Raw genomic sequence first — 6,166 nt, 5'->3', positions numbered from 1 at the left:
CTGCTCTCAAGTTCCCAATCCGCACTGGCGCCCGATGGGAACTACGGCCAAGCCATCTCAGAAGTAGGACGTATAAATGTAGGCTGGGATGATGATAACCAATTAGTGCAAAAAATGCATAATTATGGATATTTGAATGTCACATCCGGCATTAACATACGCACAATACGCGATAAAAATTCACACTTTATACATCTATCAAAACAAATCAACGTTCAAATTGATTATGAAAAGGTTCCGTCGTGGTACGTGACTCAGTTTCTTCGACGGTACAGCTAGAGACATTTAAAACTTTGTACTAGGGATTGCGGCTCTACAAAGTTTCACAGTGTTAATGCATGAGTGCCCGGATCGACTAGCTTCTCTGCCTCTTCGTCTGACGAGGCACGTGCTTTTGAGGTTGTTAGACTTTAAGACATTACCTAACACGGAGTGGAAAAGTTATTTTCACCTAAAGAAAATAAAGAAGTGATAAAAAATTTAAAAGCTTTTAAAGTTATCTAGGTTCATGAAATATTCAGTTTAGATATAAACTGAATATAAGGTCTTATTTTTCTTTATAGTTTAGTACGTATGCGCCACGTTCGCGTCGCTATCGCAAATTTTGAGATAAAAAACAGTTACCAAAGCGACTATTTTCCGTCGTCACGCTTATACCTTTTGTATATAAATGCTATTTATTTTTTTTTTCATGTTCTTTTTAAAACCATTTTCTACCAATGCGACAAGCCTAGCTCTACGCGAATGTAACGCTTCTAGCGACACCTAGTAAACTGCTAAAACGCTTAAGTTAGCGCTGATGGCGTCATATTATCATGTTCTACACCGCGCTATCGAAGTTTATATAATTCGGATGCATAAATAGAACTTTCAAGTGGTTTCCGTCAAGCTTCATTTCTCAGGCTCTATGAGCCTGGAGAGAGAATCTCTCTAATTAGTCCCTCCGCATACGCGCAACAGGTAATAAGAATCATCTTAAAGATTACCTTATCTGTGCTTATTATTAATTGTATTCATTTACTCATTCGTTCATTCATTCAACATGGTTGTTCGCTCGACTCACCCGCGGTATCTCAGCATAGCGAATGCAATCTTTTCGCCTGCCGCGCCACAATGCCGGTGCACCGGTGCATTATGCAGTGAGATATGCCGTGATTCGTGCAGCATGTTGCAGTTGTTTCTGGTTGTTAAATTATGATGTTTTGACTTTGAATGATTACTATCACTTCCAGGATTTATTTCGCAAAATATTCTTAAAATCAATTAATTTTTTCCCACGTTGCAGCTGGGCAGTAAAAAAAAACTAGATCACTAGCCTGTTGTTTCTATTTAAGTTATTATTTAAATATATTTAGGGCTATAATAAAGTGATTTTTAGTAGAGTCGCTCCTTGAAATTATTGTTTACCCTATAAATTCTCTACTTTCGTTCGTTCATTTTATTCATTCAGTCACTCATCGTATATCCGCTTGAACACACGAGCTTTCCCGCGTAACTCAGCGTCGCAATCTTTTTACCCGTCGCCCTACAATGCCAGTGCAGCGGTGCATTATGCAAGCCGTATGTTGTAACTTCTTACTGGATGTTGGACTTGTGTTTCGGGCTAACAACTTTAATATATTTAACACATTGCAGGTGCAGGTGGTAGGACCTTGTGCAAGGTCCGCCCGGATTGCTGCCACCATCTTGCTCGCTAATCCTGCCGTGAAGCAGCAGTGCTTGCACTGTTGTGTTTCGGTGTGGAGAGTAAGACAGCCGGTGAAATTACTGGCACTTGAGGTATCCCCCTGGCATTGCAGGTGTTTATTGGCGGTGGTGATGTCTTACCATCAGGAGACCCACTTGCTCGTTTGCCATCCAGTCAAATAAAAAATAAAATAAAAAAACATTAAACAATATAAATGATTGTAAAAATTATCCGAAATAAAATTTACCATGCCGATCTAGAACGATGGTCACGAATCGTTACCGAATGGGTGCGGAGGCAGACCCAAGAGGAGATGGCGGGATGACCTGAGCGCTTTTCAGCTCGATTGGCAGGTGCATGCTCATGATAGAGAAGAGTGGCGAAAGAAAGGGGAGGCCTTTACCCATTGCAGCAGTGGGACATATTACAGGCTACATAAAAAAATATCATTATTAGATACATACATACATACATAAAATCACGCCTCTTTCCCAACGGGGTAGGCAGAGACTACATCCGTCCACTTGCTACGATTCTGGCATACAACTCTCACTTCCTCTACATTCATCAATCTTTTCATGCATGCACGTCGTTTTAGAGTACTCCTGACCCGACCGTTCTTCAGAACGTCCCCGATTTGATCATATCATCATATCATTTGTATCATTATTATTATTAAGATAATACTGTGCTTGGTAGAGGCCCGTTCTATTTACGTGAAAATGTTTTCGAAAGCGGTGTTCAGAAGTTTAAATTGACAAAGGTTATGTGTAGTCAAAATACCATAACGGGATTTATCACGCTATTTTTACACTAGTAATATTTACCTCGACGTTGACTATGAGTGAGAATCACGAAAGTTTGAAACGTTATAAAGGTTATGTGTGTTATGTTTATGTTATGCAAGACGTGTTTGAGCCCATGTTTCTCTGCTTGAGCCATGGCGTCAGGATTAGTATCATTTCGTAATTGACTTGAGCCAATTTTGACTCCAAGTTCGTTAAAATAAAATAAATATGGTGTTAAAACCATTCCTTGTAAAACTATACTACGTGTAAGTGCACGCCGTATAAATTTACGTATGTATAAGTGGATCCGCACTATCCCTAAAGATAGGCCAAACCACGGCTTTTGCTGCTGAAATATTCTGAATTCATTTTAACACATTTATGATTTAATATCCATACGGCACGAAACATATTCAACGGCCTACCATTTTCACCTTGTTATAATCGTAAGCCCCAAATTATTGACCGTCCAAAATTATAATTTATCTTTGTCGAACATACGTTAAGCCTCGAGCAATAATTCTCCAATTCAATTCGTTGACAATTTCCTTGAAACTAGGGTACAAACATAACTTCACAGTTGGCCCAAATATGAACTAGTCCATTCTTATACCCATTTCCACGGTTCCACTAGAAAGTGGCGCCTTTGGCGCCGGTAAAAGTAAGTTTGTATGGTAAAAAGATACATTGAACAAGGCACCTGCAGGCAGAATTAAAACTGAACGGGAGAAATAAACGACAGGGAATGAAGGCAGGTGGTAAATGCTCCAGTTAGGGGATACTAAATCAGGCGTTTTTAGATTTAATAGGATTGTATCTGTATAGAATTCTTATATAATATCAATCTCGGAAATTCCGCTTCGCTCTTCGTTTTTACTTATGAGTTTTGTTTGTGTACTTGAATACAGTTGGAGGTTGCTGACAAATAATGGCAAAGTAATAACTGTTTCGAGAACTGCAACTGTTTCAAAGTTTGCGTTATATATGTCGGCGGCCGATCGTGAAATCCGCCAGATCACGAAATTCCTAGGCAGATCGTGAAATGGCGCCATTTCATGATATGCCTAAACGTAGGCCAGGCATATCACGATGTGCCTGAGAAACAATACGGCAGATCGATTAGATGCATTCGTCGATATTCCTACCTCTATACCGGGCACGTCGTGATATGTCGAAAAAAACGAAAATTTAGGCACGACGAGCGAAGCGAAGAGTGGTTAGTATGAATTATGACCACAACGCACGAGCCGAGCAAGCGAAGCAGAGCGTGCCGCGGTAGCGGCCGGCAAAGTGCCAGAACCGATATGGCGGCGTTTCATGATATGCCTAGAAATTTCATGATCTGCCTAAACTGGCCAAATCATGAAATGGCGGCATTTCATGATATGTTTAGGAATTTCATGATCTGCCTAAACGTCACTAGGCAAATCGTTAAACGGTGAGTTTTCAACGATATGGCGGCTGTCCTTAGACAATCCATGAAATGGCGCTACTTCACGATATGCCTAGGAATTTCGTGATCTGGCGGATTTTACGATCGGCCGCCGACATATATATGAGGTCGCGTTGCTTATTGATGAAACACGTCACGGAATGAGGAGGAATTTCCAGCCTCGGCTGTACATTACTAATTTTTCATTGTATCTTCTGTCCAGATTTTATTGATCATATTATGAACAAAATATACGGGTAGAGTCATGTGGGTTTAAACGTACACAGTGGATAAGTGTACGCAATCACATTTTCGGACTGAAGGCTACAGTCATAAGGCTACTTTTTATTTAAATCTAGTAACCAAATCAGCCGTGGTGGCCTAGTGGTTTGACCTATCGCCTCTCAAACAGAGGGTCGTGGTTCAAACCCCGGCTCGCACCTCTGAGTTTTTCGAAATTCATGTGCGGAATTACATTTGAAATTTACCACGAGCTTTGCGGTGAAGGAAAACATCGTGAGGAAACCTGCACAAACCTGCGAAGCGATTCAATGGTGCGTGCGAAGTTCCCAATCCGCACTGGGCCCGCGTGGGAACTATAGCCCAAGTCCTCTTGTTCTGAGAGGAGGCCTGTGCCCAGCAGTGGGACGTATATAGGCTGGGATGATGAACCAAATCAACACTCTGACTTTATAATGTCGTGCTCCATTGATTAACAGCTGGCGACAGTAAGCTGACTATTTTACCCGAAACCAAAACCTAATAAGCTCCATGCACAGAAAACTATTAAAAACAGCCACCAAATGGATAAACATCAACATCGTAAAATATGATACAGCGGACAACACTAAACTGCGCGATATAATGTAAACGTCTAAACTAACCGGCACACCGCAACTCTGTGCTCACAGCGAACATCCCTTAGCACAGTATCTATTGCCGCGTCAAAACATATTACACTGAAGCCAATGGGTAGCGAAGCGGCAATGTAAATACAGTTGACGGTTAAAGCCGTGTCGTTATGATTTACGAGGTGCGAGGCGGTGTCCCGGGCGGAATTTATTCATGGTTGTAATAAAATCTGTCGTGTGACGAGGGAGAGCAGGTTAATTCCTTTTTGAAATTCTGCAGCGGAGCCGCCCGGTACTGAGTGGTGCTGAAAGTGTTATTTTAAGTAAAATCGCCTTATCTTTGCCGACCGGGGGACCGTTTTTCCGGGAAATCGATTTTTCTTCAAACACTGTCATGAAGATTGAATAATTTGTTTCGTACAATATCATAAAATTGTTGGCCAGATACTAAACGTATGTAAATATATAACTGGCCAAGTGCGAGTTGGTCTCCAGTGCGGATCCTGCTTTATAGCCAGGGGAGTCACATGGTAAAACTTTTGTCATAACTAAAAAATCAATTCTCCTCTTTTATCGCCGGAAAACAAAAAAATAATGAGTTTGAAAATGTAACTAATGTTGTTTTAGACCTAATCCAGGGCCCAAGCGAGGGTCACGACTCGGGGTCCGACCATGGTAGGAATTTGGCTTTTAATAATTTTATCCCACGAAAATATGGAGAAGTTATAGACTAGTGTGCTTTTGTACACTAAAATTGGTTTAAAAAAAAATGTCTGTCCCTCCTCCCTTCTTATTTCAATCTCCAAAGTCGATCAACTCGCTCCGTAAAGTATAACTCAGCGAAGTTTCCATTTTGTTTGCGTATTTAATCTCCACTCTCCAGTCAATAAACCGAAGAAATGATTGAAAAACTTAAATTAGAAATTGATAGTTCGCGCCTTTGGGATCGCCCCTCGGTCCGCGATAAACAAACTAGACTGCAGTTGAAGTGTGTTTGCAAAGTTTTAAGTTCAGACTCGATATATTCATTTTTTTGTAAGGGTTATAGAGCTACTCCCGACTGGGTTGAGCTCTCAAGATAATAAATAACTCAGGGTGTTTTATGTTGTTAAGGAATCAATCGATTTTAAAAACTGCATACCTACCCCACCATAAATAAAATCAAATTAAAGTAAAATGTATTGAAATACTCTTAAAATACATAAAAACAGCAATATTTATTATTATTGTTACATCGTTTACTGCAGATAGAATGCCCACATAAATAAATACTGACAAAAAAATTTAAGTACCTAAATGGTTTTCTCATTACCTTTATTACCTTTATTGACTCCGTCCGCGTAGAAGTATGTAAAATAGTTTACATTATATTATCAGACCTACAGAATATACAAAAAAAAAAAACGGT

The sequence above is a fragment of the Choristoneura fumiferana genome, chromosome 3 (assembly GCF_025370935.1).
Source record: "Choristoneura fumiferana chromosome 3, NRCan_CFum_1, whole genome shotgun sequence".
Lineage (NCBI taxonomy): Eukaryota > Metazoa > Arthropoda > Insecta > Lepidoptera > Tortricidae > Choristoneura > Choristoneura fumiferana.
Note: the sequence above shows the minus strand (reverse complement) of the source record.